Source organism: Vulpes vulpes, chromosome 13 (assembly GCF_048418805.1).
Source record: "Vulpes vulpes isolate BD-2025 chromosome 13, VulVul3, whole genome shotgun sequence".
NCBI lineage: Eukaryota > Metazoa > Chordata > Mammalia > Carnivora > Canidae > Vulpes > Vulpes vulpes.
The window spans coordinates 8,720,902-8,741,730 of record NC_132792.1 but is presented as its reverse complement, the minus strand read 5'-3'; the positions used below and the strand labels follow the sequence as shown (position 1 = coordinate 8,741,730).

Genomic DNA, 20,829 nt, shown 5'->3' with positions numbered 1-20,829 from the left:
AATAATTGTATAACTTATCTGACAGAAAGGAAAATTGAAGGGAGCAGTTTGGGCTTAAAATCCACTTAGCTCTCCATGGGTTTGCTTCTTTTAAGGACAAGCCCCCCCAGAGAGGCCACTGTCTAAATGACTGTGCTGCAGGACCTTTCCAAGGATCCTGCTTAGCAAAAGAGCATTCCTTCCATGACCTTCCGCTTTCTAAAATTCTATTTGTCAGTTCTTTGAGTGAAGTCAATGATGCTCTTATTTATTTGGATTAAGTAATTGTCATAAATTAAAATTAACTCCATTGTGGGAATTAGCTTTCCTGATACCTAAGTGCTGAGAAAATGAGACGTATGGTCAACAAAGTAAGAGGCACATCCCTAACCTCAGTGGAGCTCTGAAGACATTTCACTGACTCCTCCGCCTGAGATGAGGAGTGTAAATTTGGGTCCAGACCACCAACACTTAGGCTTTCACTTTTTTACTTTAAAAAAAATTCAAGGGGAGGGACACCTAGGTGGCTCAATGGTTGAGCATCTGCCTTTGGCTCAGGTCGTGATCCCAGGGTCCTGGGATCGAGTCCCACATCGGGCTCCCTGGAGGGAACCTGCTCTCCCTCTGCCTGTGTCTCTGCCTCTCTCTGTGTCGTTCATGAATAACTAAATAAAATCTAAAAAATATATATTTTTGGAGTATAGAGAATACATTAGTTTATTGTAACTAATAATGCTACATTAGTTTCCGGGGCACGACATAGTGATTCAACTTCTTTATATATCATGTTGTGCTCAACACAATGTGGCCACCATCTGTCACCACACAGGCTATCACAAGATATTGACTACTTGCCCTATGCTGTGCCTTTTATTCCCGTGATTTATTCATCCCATAACTGAAAGCCTGTATGTTCCACTCCCCTTCACCTGTTTTGCCCATCCCCACACTCCCCTCCCTTCCCTCTGGCAACCATCAGTTTGTTCTCTGTATTTACAGGTCGGATTCTGCTTTTTGTTTGTTCGTTTACTCATTTGCTTTTTTAGATTTCACATATGACTGAAATTGTATGGTATTTGTCTTTGTCTGACTTATTTCACTTAACATAATACTTTCAATATCCATCCATGTTCTCACAAATAGCAAGATCCCATCCTTTTTTTACGGCTGTGTAATATCCCATTATATATACACCACATCTTCCTTGTTTATTCATCTGTCAACCAACACTTAGGTTGCTTCCATATCTTGCCTATTGTAAATAATACTACAATGAGCATAGAGGTGCATGTGTTGTTTTGAATTAATGTTTTCATTTTCCTTAAATAAATACCCAGTAGTGGAATTATTGGGTTATCTGGTTATGTCTATTTTTAATTTTTTGAGGAACCTCCATACTGTCTTCCAAAGTGGCTGCACCAGTTTGTGTTCCCACTAACAGTGCGTAAGAGTACCTTTTTCTCCATATCCTTGCCAGTATTTGGTATTTCTTGTTTGCATTTTTATTTTTATTTCAGCCATTCTGAGTGATGCGAGGTGGTATCTCATTGATTTGCATTTCCCTGGTGCTAAGTGGTGTTGAGAGTCTTTTCATGTGGCTGTCAGCCATCTGTATGCCTTCTAGAAAAAGTCCATTCAGGTCCTCTACCCATTTTTTAATTGGCTTGTTTGGTTTTTAGTGTTGAGTTGCATAAGGTCTTTATATATTCTGGATACTAACCCCTTATTGGATATGTCATTTGCAAATATCTTTTTCACTCAGTAGGTTGCCTTTTTGTTTTGTTGATGTTTTCTTCTTTGCTGAAAAGGAAGGCTTTTAGAACAATAGACCTGGGTGGATGGAGTGGGGATGGGTAGGGGATCTGAGGGGAGATTTTGGTGACATAAAAGCCCTCGTTTCTTCTCAGAGAAATTTCTTTTGGAATTTCTTGGCCACTGAGGATAATAAGTTATTTTCCTCTTATACTTGTTTCTCTCTTTAGCCTCCTTTTGGGGAATCTCATTCTCTCTCTGATTCCATTCAAGGAGCATTTACTGAGGCATTGTGACATGTGCTGAGTTCAGAATACAAACATGAACGAGGCAGCCACAGTCTCTGAGTTCACAGAGCTGTAACCAAGAAGGACAATAAGCTGCCAAGTGACCTAGGAAAAGAAAGAGGAAGACGAAGGGAAGGAAATGAGCAAACACATTTTGCAAGAGTGCAAGAAAAACTTAATTCCAGTCACACAGCTTCTTCCCAGAGTGGAAACCTCGCACCCCCATATAGTGATTCAATTCAATTAAGTTGCCATGACCTTTCTCACCTCCATCCTTTTGCACACACTGTTCCCTCTGCTGGTCATGCTTTGCACATGACTTCCAGCCCTGAAACTCCCACTGATATGAGAACCAGTTCAGATGTTCTCTCCCCGTTGAGCCCATCCCCTGAGCCTTCATCATCCCTGCCCTGGATGGAGATGTTTGTATGAGTTGATGCAACACCTCTTGCCCACAACTCCATCCTATGACACATCACAACATAGTCTGACAATTGCTTATGTGTCCGTCTGCCCCCACCAAATGGTGAGTCATGCAAGTAGAAATTGTGTGCTGCTCATTTTTGAGCCCCAGGGTCTAATGTGGGACGTGGCTCATAGCTGGTGCTCAATAAAGTCTTATTGAGCAGTCGTCGATAGAAGCTATCTGCAGATCTCAATTAAGAGAAGGAGTGAAAGGAGGAAGCTGGCACATCTGTCACAGCACATCACATTTCCCCCTTCCCGTATCCTCTCTCTTCAGGAAAATTGTATTCCTATCCCCAGGGTAGGCTAAGTAAGTAGTTGCTGCCTGCAGTCTCTGCCTGGGGCCCCATGCCAGCTCGCTTGCTAAATTTAACTCACTTTGCCTCTCTCCCCCCATCCAATCCCTCCCAGCAAAAGCCAGCCAACAGGACTAGTAAACCCCAGTGCAGATTCTTTTGCAGAATTGACTGAGAAGACAGCAGAGTAAAAGTCAGGTGCCCCCTTGGGAAAGCCATTTCCTGATTTTTTCAAAGCTCACTCCAGTTCCACCACCTCTAAATGCCCCAGTTTCCAATTCCCTCAGCTGAGATTTCTAGACATTAGCTGTAATACATTTCGAAACTCAGTGACCTCGTTGCCGCCTCCTTTCTCCCAAGCCAAAACCAAAGAATCACTCCCGTACCTGAGGCCTCACCTCTCCATGTTAATAATTCAGCACATATTTACTGAGTAATTACTGTGTGTAAGGGGGGATGTCATGGGCTGTAAGGGAGGCCAGAATAAATGACATTGTAGAATCAAAGAATGCCGCGGTTCAAAGAGACTTCAAGAAACCTCAACATTGCTGTTCCAGAGAAAAAAACTGAGCCCTATGAGGAACAAAGTTTAAGACCAGGGCTGTGTTCTTTGCGGTAAAGGAGTTAGAGCCCTTCAAGGAGACAATGTATAAATATAGAGAAAATTAAGCAACAACATAGTAAAAGTTCACAGGTCTTTCAATGCTCTCCATATGATTTATGTGGATCATCTACCCACCTAAAGGGTTCAAGGAGGGCAGGAAAAAAAAATGACAAGGGCTGTGATGTCAACATAAATTCTTTCTTTCCTTCTTTTGTTTGTTTTTTTCCTCTGGCCCTTAATGAGTCCCTAATAGGTCACAGACCCCTGTGTGGGTACAGAAAATTTAGTGGGAATCTAGAATGACATGGTTATCAACAAGATGCCAGAGACTATATCATAGCCTTTAAGCAAGTTAATTACTTCTGGGATGTCTGGGTGGCTCAGTGGTTGAGCATCTGCCTTCAGCTCAGGTCATGATCCCTGGGTCCTGGGATCAAGTCCCACATCAGGTTTCCCACAGGGAGCCTGCTTCTCCCTCTGCCTCTGCCTCTCTCTCTGTGTGTCTCTCATGAATAAATAAATAAAACATTTTTTAAAAAAGTGAATTACTTCTAATCCTTATCTTTAATGCAACCCTACCCATTGGATTTTATTATCACCATTTGATGGAGAGGGTAGGGGGCTGGGGCTCAGAGTAGTAAAGTCACTCTCCTAAGATCACACAGCTAATAAGGAATAGTTCAACCAGAATTTAACTCAATTTATTCAAACATCAGAAGAAAAATAAGAGAGAAAAACGAAGTATATCCCCGGTTTCCATTCTCAAAATCTCCTAGCATCTCATTTCCTAAAGTGGCTGTGGTTAAATTTAGCAGTCCACAATTGCTTCCCAGTCCAGGCTGCATGGCTGACTGCAAGATCTGGGGATGCTGCTCTTTGATTAGGGGCATAAGAACAGACTGCTGAACCACCCCCCCTTCCCAGCCCAGCACAATAGGGGCTCAACTGGGGAGTGAGTCAGCCAGGAAGCCCTCATGAATGTCAAGCACAAACAACCCAGAATAGCTGCCCACTGGGCATGAGGCTTCAGTAGCTCCCCCCCCCCCCCCCACATGTGCCAGCCTGTGAATTAGAGATGGCAGTGAGCTTGACAAGATGGGTCTGAGCCAAAAATAATCCCTGTCTGCTCCAGAAGGTTCCTGGGGAAGTAAAAGAAAACTTCAGGTAGAAGCAAATGGGGGCATCATAACTGATGAATTCACTATAGATCAGAAGGAGTGTGTTACCCATGAACGACGTACTGGACATGTTTGACCTGAGACCAGGTTGGGCATCCCCGGAGGCCTTTGAAAAAAATTTAAGTGACTTCCTTAGGTTCTAGGCAAAAGAGAGAATAGAATGATTAGATCCAGAAACTAGATTGCTCACTACACATGAAAAAGCAAGGTGCGCCTGAATTTAACAAAAAGAAGACATTTGGGCACCCAAACATCAAATATGTAATTAGGACCTACAAAATGATAGGTCACAGACTTGGCTATGGAGATACAATGATATACAGTGCATCACTGAATGCTGAGTTTCCACAAAGTCTGAGCTCCTCAACCAAATCCTCAAGGGTTCCCACATGGAGAGGAGGCATAATGCATGAATTAGTTCTCCCGGGGCCAAAAGTAAGAGAAACACAATTCAGATGAGATTAAGGGAAGCAAATACATTTGTTGGTTCATGTAACAAACTGAAGAGTTGTAATGTCTTCAGGCATGGCTGGATCCAGGGGCCAAAGCAATGTCATCAAACTGTCTCACTTGCTATATTTCTCTGCTCCACCATCCTCTGTTTGGATTCTATTCTCAGTAGGATTTTCTTTTGAAATTCCCAATGATTCTAGGTCTTCATACTTACAGTTCATGTATGGTGCAACTCCCCTAAGGGATTCAAGATTACATCTCATTGAACTGACTTGAGTCATATGCTCATGTTGAACACCTGTGCAAGGTGTTGCACCGCTCATGCTAGCCCCCCACTCAATAGCCGGAGGTGACATCGGATGACAGAACTCACCTGTATTGCACTTTTCCAGTGGAAAGGAGACTTATTTTAGTGGACAAAACAACAGATGCACGGCACTCATGCATAATAAGACCTCTCTGCCCTGAAGGAGTTTCCAGTGGCAGCTGATTTCTATTCTCGGCCCTGCCATTAAAAAGCTGAGTAACACCAGAAAAAAATCCTTTCCTCTTCCTAGAGCCTCAGCTTCTCTTCAAAAATGGAGGTGTGTTCAAATTTCTCAGTAGTGGAATATTCTGTTCAATTAAATTCCATCAGAAACCCAATACTCAGTTTTACATCAGAGACACATGCACCTGCTTGTGTTGAATAGAGAGGAAATTGGGGAGGAGCATTGCCCATAATCTTCCTGGGGTAACGTTGTTCCTCTCTGGAGAACTTTGTGGAATATATTGATACGTCTTTTGAGCACTTCACAGATATTGCACCCAGAGGAAGGAAATAGCAGATACAAGGATGAGAAGGAAGCAAGTCAAAGGTACCTTGTCCAATGAATTGTCATTGTAGGCAACTGAAACTGAATCCCTCAGATCATGTTGCCGTACAACATACTCATGCCTCAGACTTAGGCCACCCACTAGCCCCATCAGCCTGTGGGACACCCAGAGGTTGCCATGTCTTGGCACCTCAAGCCTGCCCTGACCAGGTGGCCAGAAAGAGTCCCCAGGCAAGAATCAGCGAAAGCTGGCAGTTAGAACTGGTAAGTGTTGAAGGAATAAGGGATAGGCATCAACAAGGTCTGTTACAAGGATAAAAAAATTATTCCATGTGTTCGACGTGCATTTTTGGAGAACTACTCTATTCGAAGCACCACGTTTAGGATAGTAAATAGCAAGACTTCCTGCTCTCATAGAACTTACCATCCAACAACAAGTACAGATGTGTCAAGAGATGCTAGTACAAAATGACAAATGATGGTGCAGGAAGCATGGGACCCCACAGGACAAGGCTCAAGCTAGTGTTGGAAATGGAGAGAGTCAGAGGAGGCTCATGGCAGAAATGACACCTCAACTGGAATCTTCAAATTTATCACTCACTCGCCCTCATGACCAGATTAGTGGAAATACCATTCTGTTTCTTGGGATTGCTTCCTGTTGTCAATTGAATTGTGAACCCTAAAAGTTCTTATGTTGAAATCATAACCCTCAGGACCTCCAAATGTGATGCTTTTTGGAGATAGAGCTTTGCAGAGGTCATTATGTACAATGAGGTCATCAGGATGGGCCCTAATCCAGTATGACTGGTGTCCTTATATGAAGGGGAACTTTGGGGACAGACATGTGCTGACAGCATGGCACATGAAAATCAGTCTTGCTGCCAGAAGCTGGGAGATAGGCCTGGAATAGATCCTTCCCTCCCAGCACTCAGAAGGAAGCAACTCTGCTGGCACCTTGATTTGGGACTTCTGGTCTCCAGAACTGTGAGGCAATACACTTCTATTGCTTATGCACTCAATTTTGGGTAACTTGTTATGGCAACCCAAAGAAATGAAGACACCTCCTGTCCCCTGAAGTGTTCAGGAATCTCAAGTCTTATTCGTTAAATATGAACCAGTCTACTTCCAAATGAACTAAGAGGACCAAAATTTCTGTTGCCTTTGCTTCTGTCGCTGCCACTGGCCTTGCTGTGGACAGGTGATTTCCAAGTTAGAAGCTATCCTTGCCTCTGGAGGGAAAGGATGGGCTGGTGGGGTGGCACCTCCCAAAGGATGTGTACTAAGGGCAGAGATGCTCTGTCCACCAACAGGAAGCCTTAGGTGTGGTCTTGCCTCTCCAACACAGGCCAACCTAGCCTCCTGCCCTTCAAACACTGGTGTTTGTATGAACGCATTCTCAGCCTAGAGGTTTTTACAAAGTGCATAAATGATGTATATCATACAAAGAATGTTAGGTGGGATGGCCTGCACTGAACTGAGGCAGGTCTCGGGATGTAGTACTTTTTGTGCGGACTGGGAAAAATAGTCCATCCTACTGAAAACACACAGGTCTGCAGGTTGTAGCTCCTCATTTGTTTTGTTTTTTTTTGTTGTTGTTGTTGTTGTTTTGTCTTGTTTTGTTTTCTTCTGCTTGGCTGTTATTAAAAATCACAGCTATTGTGCCAGGGCAGTCTGATGTAGCTCCTTGTTTGTTTGTTTGTTTGTTTTGTTGTTGTTGTTGTTTTGTTTTGTTTTCTTCTGCTTGGCTGTTATTAAAAATCACAGCTATTGTGCCAGGGCAGTCTGACCAGGAGGGGCTTCAGGCAGCAGTGTGCTACAGCCAGCTACATTGACTTGTGAGAACAGTTGGGTGGATAGTCAGGAATTTTCAAGCCCATTGTTAAACACAGACATTATTAAACATTAAATGAGAGAATACGTTATTCAATCTATTATTCTAAGTCAAAGGTGATCAATATTCAACATGTATTACTTTCCAATCATTTTACTCTGTTTCACTCTTGTCTATACATCTTTTAAAGTTATTTGTGACTATTGCATTTGTAGAATGGAAACGCTGTACACTGGCATACTACTGAACATCTCTTCAGAATCCTGCATTCAAGGACCTCACACTGGTATCCTGAATCAGCCACCATGGGAGCATTTATACCATAGAAATCAGCAGGTACTATTAATCAGGCCTTGATTCATTGTTTTGTTGATTTCTAGACTGAGGAAGGCAAAAAACAAAATACTATATAAATTAAAATTTTAATGTGTGTCATGTCTGTCACCATTTCCAAAAAAATGGAGGAAACATTCTTCCAGGATTCAAAAACTATCATTAGTGAAGAAACACTCTTGTCTTTGATTTAGTTATTCTTCTTTCATCTTTCTCATTAGCATAAGTAAAAATATATGTGAGTATTCACATGGAGAACTACACTCATTCATAAATTACAGATTCAAGAGCTTAGCCAAGGGGATCCCTGGGTGGCTTAGCAGTTTGGCGCTTGCCTTCGGCCCAGGGTGTGATCCTGGAGTACTGGAATCGAGGTCCGCATCGGGCTCCCTGAATGGAGCCTGTCCCTCACTCTCTCTCTCTCTCTCTGTGTGTGTCTCTCATGAATAAATAAATAAAATCTTAAAAAAAATAGCTTAGCCAAAACCAACCCAAAACATTCTCTGAGAGTCAACTGGCTGCATAGAATTTAAAATAATGAGTATTGTCTGTCATATTATTATTTGTAAAATGTGTGCTGTGCATCTTCTCTGTCAGTGAAAATAATCATAAACTTATGAACACTGATATATGCATACCTTTTAGCAAGAGTCAGTTGTTCACCATTAACCAGCAGATCACTGACATCCAATTCCAGCCACACATTGTGCCAGGACCAGCTGTCCCCCGTGAAACAATCATTTTTGGGCTCAGTGTTACGCCCAGGTCACTGAACCAACTTCCCTTTCTCCTTGGTGATGTCCTTGTAGGCAGGACTCACTGGACATTATCTCTAGCCATCAAATTAAGATCTGCTGGCCAACTCTCAAAAAGAAATACTTCAGATACAAGTGGCCTTTCCACCGGAAGGCCACTCAGCTCCAGTGCAAAGTTGCCACCTCATCCCCAAAAATTCAGAGCTTTTCAGATCAAGTGGATAGAGAGGGGTAGCCTAAGCCATCAAGAGATCTCATTTAACTTTAGGGCTACATGTCATTGTCATTAAAAAGAAACTCATCCAGCGATTCTTCTCCAAGCACAGGAAAGTCATTCTGTAGTAAGGCATCGCTTCTACCACTAGAAGAAGTAGAAGACAAACCTTCAATGTCAGACTCTGTGGTTTCTAAAAATAGGAATTAATATTATTTAAGTCCTACCTCATCAATCACTTTGGTATGCCTGCAGAATGTACAATGGCAGAAGATAATGCTGTGGTCTTGGTATGTCTAATGTCCTCAGGAATAAAAGGGAAGAACTTTCTCAAATCTAGGGATGCTCAGATACAGTGCTACTTGAGGGAGTGGAGGGACTATGTCCCTTACACTGAAGAAATTCTGGCAGCAGGTGCAGGGAGAGAGAGGGGAACAAAGGAGGAAGGGACAGGAGAAATATCCGTGTTGAAAGGGAACATGGCTGGCCTCTGCAAATCCTCTACTTCCTCCTGCCTCCCTCACCTCTGCTCTTCTCCTGGCTAGCTCCACATGAGATCTCACTTTGGGTGTAGCTTCTCTCAAGAAGACTTTCCTGATTTTAAGACTTTCACTTCTGGGTGAATTTCCCTCCCACAGACAACTTTAGCATCCTGCATGCCTCCCACTCACACTGGACTGTGGGTACCTGTTCATCTGTCTGTCTCTCCCTCCCACTAGACTGCAAGTGCACCCCAACTTTGTCCCGAGGAGGCAACTTGTCTTGCTCACTATGTTCCCTCTAAGGTATGCAATATGCCTGGGATTCCACTAGTAGATGACAAACAAACATGAGCTCAGAATTACCTGGTACCAAAGTCTGCACACCACAGAAGATGCTTCTGCCCTGGGACAGAGTTCACCACCAGCGCTGGTGGGTCCCACTGGCTTTCCTTGCAAGCTCCCTCACTTCTCAGACCTTATTCCCTGCTCCTCCTCACCAGCTTCCTTGGGTCTTGGAAATGATTAAACCTGGCTCATCATTCTCATGTCTTCTGGTTTCTCACAGAGGCCAGCTTAATGGGGTAAGGGCTGAAGGGAATCCATGTACCTCTGCCTCAAGACACAAGATTGGGTCCTGATTCCTGTGCTCTGGACAGGAAAGCATCACAGTATCCTGGAGCAGATACTGGACTTGAAGTTCACACACTCCATCTCAGGCCATTATGCCAGGAGACCAGGAGCAAGTCATTTCACTTCTCTGAGCCCCCCTTTCCCCAACAACACAATACACTTGGCCATCCCTACCTAATTCATGTGCTTCTTGATGAGCTTCAGTGAACACGGCATCTGGAGTCTCTTATGAACAACGTGCTATGCATGCACACCGAGTCGAAATTCATTGTACAAAAAGCCCTGTAGATGAGGACACACTTTTGATGGAGGTCCTAGAACTCTACATCCTCAGCTCCCCTTTACAATTCCCCAGTTCTCTAAAGGATTTCCGGTATGATTCATTCTCCAGACTCAACCAGCTCATCCCATATGAATTCACAATACTTGAAGTAGCTTTTCAAAGCCAGGCCTTAAGTCATCATGCTAGATTGGGTGCCTAGCCCGAGGAAATACTAATAGGAACCAATCCAATTAAATGAAGCTCAAATGCCATCTCTTTCATAAAATCTTCTCTGATTCAAACTGCCCCCCCCAAACCACCCAACAATAAAACTCTGGAAGACTTACCCTCTTCCAAATTGGCCCTCAACCCTAGCACCCCTGGGATTCCAGCTGTCCTTGAGGTGATCAGTGTCTTAAAGACATTAAAACAAACAGACCAGATTAGAACAAGTTAGAGAACAAATATGTTATTAGCCTTCACTTAATAGACCTTGTGCAGGTAGGGGTTGCAGACATCAGATCAGAAAGTGGCCCTTTACAAAGAGTCATAATATCAAAGATGAGATCATAAGTATACCCCAGGATTAGTATCATAGACACTGCCAAGGCATGTAATGGGACAGATTTCTCCATGGTGCCACGTGCAGAGCATAGAGCCAGAGCTACACGGTTCCAATCCTAGCTCCACTTTTAAAACTTTTTAAAAAGATTCTATTTATTTATTCATGAAAGACACTCAGAGAGAGAGAGAGAGGCAGAGACACAGGCAGAGGAAGAAGTAGGCTCCATGCAGGGAGCCCAATGTGGGACTCTATATGGGTCCCCAGGATCAGGCCCCGAGCTGAAGGTGGCGCTAAAACGCTGAGTCACCCGGTCTGCCCCTAGCTCCACTTTTATACCACTTATGTGCTTGGGGCAAATCACCTAACCTCACTGAGTCTCAATTTCTTCATCTGTAAAATGGGAGGTAACAACAGTTCTTAGCTCAGAGAATTATTGTGGGTGTTAAATGAGATAATACTTGCTGAGCGCCAAACACCAAGGACATGACCCTTAAGTGCTCACCATTATTATTGTTACTGTGTATTTCAGAGACTTAGGTTCAAATTCTTGTGCCTCTCAATGCCATGAAAAAGGCAGCTCCAGCCACCTCTCTGGGCGGGGTTTCCAGTGGCCGCAAACTCCTCAGATGGAAGACATTTCTTTTCCATTGTGTTTGTCTTGCATTTTTTGACACTTAGTGTTCTACTCCATGTCCTAAAGTATGATGTGCATTTTTCCACAACAATACTCATTGCCCTAAATTATAGTTTTGGGAGTTCTTTAGGGGGAGTGGGTATTCCTGAAAGAGAAGGGCAGGGGAAAGGGAGAGAAGGATACTCCTCACTGAGCAGAGAGCCCAATGTGGGGCTTGATCCCACAACCCTGAGATCATGACCTGAGCCAAATCAAGAGTCGGACACTTAACTGACAAAGCCACTCAGGTGCCTCCTGCCCTGAGTTATAGTTAGTTGTCTTCCCATTGAGCTTCTGACTACCTCAAGGGCAAAGGCTCAGTATCATTCATTTTTGTATGAGAAACTCTGGAGAGTTTTACAAAGTACCCAGCACATCACTGAGGTTTAAAATTTGTTAAGCTAAATAAAAAGAAGGAGGAGGTGCCTGGGTGATATAGTCAGTTAAGCATCCAACTATTGATTTCTGCTCAAGTCATGATCTCAGAGTCATGAAATCGAGCCCTGCCTCAGGTTTCTTGCTGGGCGTGGAGCCTCTTTAAAATGGCCTCTGTCCCACCTGCACCCCAATGTTCACAGCAGCAATATCCACAATAGCCAAACTGTGGAAGGAGCCATGATGTCCTTCGATAGATGAATGGATAAAGAAGATGTGGTCTATATATACAATGGAATATTACTCAGCCATCAGAAATGACAAATACCCACCATTTGCTTCAACGTGGATGGAACTTGAGGGTGAGTGAAGTAAGTCAATTGGAGAAGGACAATCATCATATGGCTTCACTCATATGTGTAATATAAGAAATAGTGAAAGGAATTATAAGGATAAGGAGGGAAACTGATTGGGGGGAAAATTAGAGAGGGAGACAAACCATGAGAGACTCCTAACTCTGGGAAACAAACAAAGGGTTGCAGAAAGGGATGAGGGGAGGATGGGGTGACTGGGTGACAAGCATCAAGGAGGGCATGTGATGAGATGGGCACTGAATGTTATACTATATGTTGGCAAATTGAATTTAAATAAAATATTTAAAATTTTTAAAATATTTTATTTATTTATTCATGAGAGACACAGAGAGAGAGAGGTAGAGACACAGGCAGAGGGAGAAGCAGGCTCCATGCAGGGAGCCTGACATGAGACTCGATCCGGGTCTCCAGGATCACGCCCTGGGCCAAAGGCAGCGCTAAACTGCTGAGCCACCTGGTTTCTGGCCTGCCCAAAATATTTAAATTTTTAAAAAAGATTACCTTTTTCCCTCTCCCTCTACCCCTTCCTTGCCTCAGGGGGGAAGAAGAAGAAGAAGAAGAAGAAGAAGAAGAAGAAGAAGAAGAAGAAGAAGAAGAAGAAGAAGGAGGAGGAGGAGGAGGAGGAGGAGGAGGAGGAGGAGGAGGAGGAGGGGAAGGGGAAGGGGAAGAAAGGAGAAGAAAGGAGAAGAAAGGAGAAGAAAGGAGAAGGAGGAGGAGGAGGAGGAACCCAACCCTATCTTACTGAAAGCACACTTAATAAATTTCCACAGTATGAAAAACTTCATGCTATGGAAGTTATGACTGTTAAATTGTTTACTCTCTTTATCAGTCAGGAATACATTCAGGTACATGATTAAGCCAACTAAGAGGGGCTTATACCAATGGTATTTATATTTCTCCCATTTCCTAAGTCAGAAACTTCTGGTTTGGCTTTTACTCTTGGTGGTATTTGGAGCCTCTAGTGGGCTGTCTTCTGCTCTGCCTTCTTTAGCTCTCATGCTTGCAAAACGGCTGCCATAGCTCCAGGCAACACTTCTGCATTCAGAGTAGAAGGAAGCAGAAAAGATGCACCAGTTCTTTCTGCCTCCCTTTTTTCAGGAAACCAAAAACTACTCCAGAGATCCACAGCATAACTCTACTTAGGTCCCATTTACCAACTTTACTATGAGGACCTTGTGAAAGTGGGAGGGACTAGCTGCTGCAAAAGAGCAAGTCTCTTACTCAGAAAAGAAAAGGGTTTGGGGGGGAGACAATAAATATTAGGAAGGCGCTTAAGAGTTTCTGCCACACTCCATGAAAACCTAATAGAAGTCGAACTAATAATTCCATTTCACAAATGCAGAACCTGAACTTGAGGGGTAAAGCAACCTGTGGAAGTTGAAATACCTGGTTCATAAGAAGCTGACATGCTGCTGACTTACTATCCATGCTCTTTTCCATAAGCAACACTGAAAATGAACAAGAGAGTTATATTAATATATGTTTAGAACAAACAAGGCTTCAGATTATAATATTCTTATTTTGGGGGAAGAGTTTGTTTGCTAAAGGAGGCAAACCTTTGACCTTCCTGCCTGTCATAAGCATCAAATCCCAACCGAATTAGCCTCCGCTCCTGTTTTCTGCATCCTTTATAAACAGGTCTAATAGAATCCTTAGAAAATTATGAGGCTAGTTGGCCTCGCTACTAAAACATGCTCAGCTAAAGTTTTGAGAATCAAAATGAATCACAATGAGGTTTTAAAATTGTGCAGGGCGAAGAAACCATCCAGATTGACAAAAATAATGGCTTAATCCTGCTCATTTGAAGAAAACCTTGGATGAGTCCGTTCAGCTGGAACTTTCTGGCAGCTTAGAGCAATAAAATGCCTTTGTGGCCTCCCTAATCCATTCTTAATTTTTGAATAAAATTAATAACATAAATACCTTGGAGTACAAGCTGCCTTCCTTCCTAAGAATCTAAGACTCTTTCTCATACATATTCCCCATCTGTCTTTGCCAAACCTGATGCGGTTCATAAACATGAGAACAATTGCTTCTATTTTGCAGATAGAGGAGTTAAGACACACAGAAAGTACAGTTACTTGGGGAGAAGTAAGCATCCGTCAAGAGTAATGTCATTTTCTTACTTGTACATTCTTGTTCGTCTGCTTCCCGACCAAAGAGAAAACTCAATTTTATTTACTCCAGAGCTGCTGGTTCTCAGCACCTTGCCAGGTGCAGTTTCCACACACAAAATGGACAAGAGCATTACATTGTGATGACTGGCACCTGGCCGAGCTCCCCCCCCCCCCCGCCCGCCCTGACCCCATGCATAAATTTGCTCATGAAATCCACTGGCATCTTCCCCATGTTTCAGCTCTCTGCGACCACTGACCTGATCTTGCCCTCGAGGCTTCACCTTCTGTAAGATCTTCTGCCCCATAAGGAGTGTTAAGTGGGGTGAAAATGCCCCATGCCAGCATTTTCGTGAAAAGGCAGAAGTGTTGGGAGAAGTGTCTACTTTGTTCAACAGAGATGGGGACCTTGGAGAGAAGGAGATGAGTTCTGCTCACCTTCCCCGTTGGTCACGTGGTGAAGGTAAGTCTAGGCCCCCAGCATAGTACAATGAGACAGGCTGAGTTCCAGTCCTCCTCCTTATACTTGGGACAGGTGCCAAGGCTGTGAAAGGATGGGTGGTGAGTGAGACTCAGAGCAGTCCTGTAAAAATGATCTGACATCATGGTCAATGGCTCAGTAGTCATTTAATGCATCTCCCATTCCATGCAAAGTGAGATGCAGCTGCCATCATCTGCTGAATCTTGTCTTCAGAGGCTGGGAGGGGACCAAGCTCCAGGCAGAGGATGCTCTGCACTTTGGGTTTAAGAATCTGCAGGCAGGGGGCCCCTGGATGGCTCAGTGGATTAAGCCACTGAATCTTGATTTGGACCCAGGTCTTGATCTCAGGGTGGTGAGATCGAGTCCCGTGTCAAGCCTTTCGATGGGCCCTGTGCTCAGTGGAGAGCCTGCTTCTCTCCCCCTCTCTCTCTGCCCCCTCTCTCCCTCTGCCCCTTCTTTCTCTCTCTGTCCTTCTCCGTAAAATAAATAAATCTTTAAAAAAATTTTTTTTAAAGAATCTGCAGGCAGGATGAGCTGGGACCAGTACTGGTTTAGGTAAGTCACCCTGGGAGGATGGAGACAGCCCTGCAGGAGAGCAAGTGAGGACAACAGCAGGAACACAGCCCTAGAAGAAGGAGGAGGCCAGGGCCCAAAGAAAAGCCTGAGCATTAGATCTGCTCAGATCCTCCTCTCTCCTCTCCTCTCTCCTTCTCTACCTACTCTCTGCCCCCTCCTCCTGTTTTCCTGAACAGAGCCCCACCCTCTCTCTTGTTTAAAACAACCCCATCAAAAAAGTAGGCTAGATGGAGCAGAACTGGCTGCCAGGAAAATAGGAAGGACTAAAAGGCTCTAAAAACAGTCTCAATATCACTAAGAACCCGGGAAATGGGAATTCCATCAACAACGAGCTGTCCTGAGAGGGCTTAAAGTGGGGAGCGAGGTGGCCCCGGATGCCTCCCAAACAAATAAACCTCTGTTTGCACAGACTTTTAAGGTTGAATATAGCTCTTGGGGTATGTCTCAAGGCATAAATAATTCAAGTGACAGCTTTTCTTTCCTTTAAATACTGAAATAATTCAGTGAACAAACAAGTGTACCTTTATTTCTTTTACCTAAGAATAGCAAAGAGTACCAGCCTCACGAGTAACCAGATTCCTGGTGTGGGAGACCAAAGGTTTTCGGGGTGGAGGGAAGAATGAGGGATGGGACTTGCTTGAGGTCTGCTGCACTTTGTGAGGGGCTCAATGGGGATGAATCTGAGGACATGGGGCTCCGCTGAGATCCAATCCCACTGAGCCTGGAAGGAGGCAACCAGAGCACTACTTCGCCCTTCTCCTCCCTCACTCCCTCAACACAGTCAAATGACTCTCCATAAAAATTGGCATTTGGGAAAAAAAAATTAGAGATGTATTAAGACATCTAAAATTGCACAAAGATCAAAGTATATGAGGTAATATAGTTTCTGGCTCCCCCTCGGGACTATCATCAAAATAATAAAGAAGCCATTTCCCACCTCCCACATTAATTCCACTACAATCTGAACACAGTAATAGATACACCTGAAACTAATGTAACATTGTGTGTCAACTAGGTTACAATAAAAAGAAAAAGAAACACCGTTATATTTGGCTTTGCCATATGGGGATTTGTGAAATTATGAGCAGAAATGGGAGCTCCGTCAGCTGCAGGGGATTTCAAAGAAGCAGGCTCATATCATTTGGGTATGACAGGTTGGGGGATCCCTGGGCTTTAACCTAACTAGCGAATGACCAGAAACCAAAAGCCCTTGACCTGCCTTCTGTGACCAGCTGGCATAATCTCACTCTGCCCACTAGGAAAGTCTTCCCTATTCTCACCAGCTAGTAAGTCTCCCCCTAATCCAGATATCCACAGCACTTACTGCTGATGTCTTTTTGAACAGCAGGAGGTATTTCAGAGCAATGAAAAGAGAATATGCATTGAAATAAGAAAACCTGGCCCGTCCCTCACTCACAGGAACATAGCAGTCTTACCATCTCCAAGATCCAGGCAGTAGGTGTGACCTAGATGTCACTGCCTGAGAATGTTATAAACATAACCACAGCCTCTAACATTTTAGTCAACAAGTCATTTGATGACCGTTTTGAGGACGTGACTCCTGGCTGTTGTCCGAAAGCCACTTTTGATACCACCTGGCAAATGAGTAGTAACACTGGATCTAGGAAGATCAAGAAAGAACCAGGGAATTGAGCCCTACCACAGAAATGTCCGTCCCCACAGCATGGGTGGACACAAAAGGAGCAACGAGGATGACAGGGACCTGAGCTTTGTGCCATCTCCACTTTGGACTACCATGGAGGAAACAGAGTGATGATGGATGTGCCTGTAGCTCCCACTTGAGCATGCGTGGTCTGGAAGGGCCACTCAACAACCTCAGGAACCCTGGATTAAGGAGGAGCTGATTCTCACTTGCAGGGAGACACAGGACTGGCAAGTGATGTGGGCATGCAGAGCAAAGAGCTTGAGAGCCAGTCTGGCATCAAGTTCTCTCACAGCCCAAAGACTGCAGTCGTGGAGGACTTGGTCAGCCATGGTCAGCACACCAGCCACAGTGACGCCAACTACATAAATGTTTTCATTAAACAGGTTACATCACTTGGTTGCCAACCAGAAGTTGAAAGGGAAGAAAACACAAGAATAGTAGTCATGATAGTAACATCCTACACAACACTCTTAGAAAACAAAGTTTTTGCAAAAGCAAAGTTTTGTACTTAAAATCCTCACGAGTTGCCCAAGCTATAGAAAACTGTGATAGAAGATTTAGATCCATCTTGGCTGAATCTACAATAAAGAAACCCAACCCTCTAAACAGGGGTTGCATAAGTCAGGAGGTATTAGGACATGAAATTACAAACAAGTTTCCATTTGGACAATAATCCAACTTCTTGAGTTTTGCAATGAATTATGTCAGAGTCCAGGAAACAGTCCCCAAACAGTTGTCTGGTGGATTACGAATCCCTTTCACTGAAAGGCAACTTCCTGGCAATATTATTATAGTCCAGGATTAAATATGATGCAGTTAAGCAAGAACGCTTACTCAGACTATGCTAATGGAGTTCCTCCAAATGCTAATGTACGATCAGCCACAGACGCAAAGTACATAGATGAAGGTACTGTCCCAAGAATCCAAGAGGTGCACTCTTCCACAGTGATGGGGACGGAAGTGGACAGCCGCGAAGCTGAAGTTAAAGCTTCAGGAGTCCTCATCTGAAAGGTTCATTCCAGGCCCTGTACTTAATCCTGTGTTTGTAACTTACTTTTCTTTTCCTTAAAGAATGTGATGGTTAATTTTATGTGTCTACTGGATTGGCCTAAGGAATGCCCAGGAGCTGGTAAAGCATTATTTCTGGGTATGTCTGTCAAGGTGTTTCCAGAAGACTTGAGCATTTCAATCTGCAGACTGAGTACTGAAGACCACCCTCACCAGTGTGCAAGTGGGCATCGCCCAACCTGTTAAGGGCCTGAATAGAACAAAAGAAGTGGAGGAAGATGAATTTTCTCTCTTTGCTTGAGCTGGGACATCTATCTTCTCCCACTCTTAGACAGACATCACCATTCCTAGGTTCTCAGACCCAGATTGAATTATACCACCAGCTTTCCTGGCTCCCCAGCTTCCTACTGGTTCCATTTCTCAGGAGAACCCTGGCTAATCCAAAGAGTGGCTCTAACATTATGTAATTTTCAACATCCACAAAAACCTGGATCCATTCCTGGTCATGGAAAAAAGGATCTCCTTGGAGAAAAAGGCAACTGAAAAGATATCTACAAGTTGTGTCAACGACACAAAATATTCTAGAGCAAAGACAATTTGTGCAATTTAAGGGCTGTTTAGATCAAGTCGCCTCAAGTCCCTACAAAGGTTATGCTTTCATCACATCAAAGCATGAAATAGCAATAAAAATTTTTCTTACGTTTAGCTTTCATCTTCTATCTTTAAGCGTGTATTCTCTAGTTGGGTAACCTAAATGATGTTTGCCTTGTACTGGGAAAGAAATATAGGCTATGTCAAATATGTCAGACAGGAATTTTATGCACCTATTCAGGTTCCCTGATTTTTTTTCCCCAAGGAAAACCCCTTTGTCCCAGACAATACCATCAGCCTTGCTGAGATCCTCATAACCAAGAACAACCATGAGCCCCAGTCTGGGAATATTTTCTCTACACACCAAAAGAACTGCAATAACTCCTAAGGTGGATCCAGAAAATCCTGAAGAATACAATGAATATTGTGGCAGTTAAACCCACTTGGTGAGGGGAAATGTAAGACAGGACAGAAAAATTATTGCCTTTTAATGTTTCAGAAAGATGCTAGAAATGAGTCTTAATAGTTTGACGGGGCAGTGTCTTAAAGCCTGGACTTAATGATAAACTCTAGTAAAAGATGTGGAGAAACCGGAACATCCTTGCCACAGTATGGAAGATAAGATGAATAGGCTCAGGAAGGTAAGATTGCTAGAATGGGATTATTATATAAAGCCTGCGAGTTCACATCTGACTGTTCCCTAGGAGAGCCCAGAGTGCACTTCCTTCATTAGGGAGGTATGAAATGCGCTGATGGGAAGCTTGGCAGTGGTTGTCTGCTAGAGGTCACAATTGCCAGTAGGGACTACGGCCATGGAACTGAGTTCCCTAATATTAGTGGAGATGATGGAAGCCCAGAAAGGAAGAAGCCAAGAGTCAGGACTTAATGTTTGCAGGCCAAGTGGACTATAATGGCCATAATGAGTAGCAAGGCTGCAGTGGCTTTCAGGGTGCCTCAACTTATAAGGTTCATGGTGTTCCTACAAGGTAGATAGAGTGCTAACTAGCATGTTATCATATAAGCCGAAAAAAATCAAGAGATGGAGATTCAAAGGCTAACAGAAAAACTATGTACCTCAGCCAGTTTCTCGATCTAAATAAATTCACAGGCACAGAGCCTATTGATAGAAGCAGGAAGCTGAATCTCCTTGAATAAGGATGCTGCAACTCTACCCACATATATATTAAGTGCATATTCCCCAGCCTCTCTCAAAGGGAGCCTGTGGCCATTTTTTTCACTTTAGCCATGCTTTAAGGAAAGAATATCCATAGCCGTTAGACTGATTCCAGGTCCAAACATCAACATGCTTCATAAGGTAAAGATTTATGAAAGCCAGGTGTTCAATGAAACTTCGGCCAAATGGATCCAGGTTGCTATTTCCCTGAATCCCACATATATATATCTGGGTTATATATACTTAGCAGCTGGTAGAACCCTTGTAATGGTCCCTTGATCTACCATGACCCATTATGGTATAAATATCCAAGTGGAAGATTCTGAAATTGCTCCTTTTCCCTGCCAAGGTGGTGCATCAAAAGCAACACTACATTCCTAGGAAATTGCAGCAAATTGTACCATCCTCCAAAGATTTGAAGAATCAGAAAAGGCAGTGACTATTATATTCTATCCAATTTATTAGGCCTCTGAGAAAAAAAAAAAAATATATATATATATATTAGATGCTTAGCTGAGGCCCCACCTAAGAAACAGCACCATGTGTGGGTTAGATACTGTTCTCTGAATACGGTACGTACATTGAACCTTTGACTACCATGTATTTCTAGGTCTCCTATAGCTGGGACATGCCAGCCCCTGAACCAAATGCTGGAAGGACATGGCCCCTCCCACTATCCCTCAATGGAGAATGTCTGCTCCCACTCTCCTCAAACTCTAAAATCAGCACACTAACGCATTAACTTACTTACTATGGAAATTACATATACTTGGGAGGTGTAGTGTTTTCTTTCCATAAACAAGCCACATGCAAAGTCAAATAACATTGCCTGAGAAACAAAGAATCATATCAAGGAATTTTTTTTTATATGATCAGATGCTTAATGGCATTAAATA

General features: G+C 43.5%; 1 long non-coding RNA gene across 1 annotated transcript; it reads right to left on the bottom strand.

Annotated features, from left to right (window-relative positions):
* Window positions 1-4,617: 4,617 nt before the first annotated feature.
* LOC140595042 (uncharacterized) lies at window positions 4,618-14,774 on the bottom strand. The gene is made up of 3 exons (XR_011996439.1): window positions 14,698-14,774; window positions 13,710-13,771; window positions 4,618-4,700 (listed from the first exon to the last, which is right to left on the bottom strand). It is a non-coding gene; the product is annotated as an uncharacterized lncRNA (long non-coding RNA).
* Between the last annotated feature and the right edge of the window lie 6,055 nt (window positions 14,775-20,829).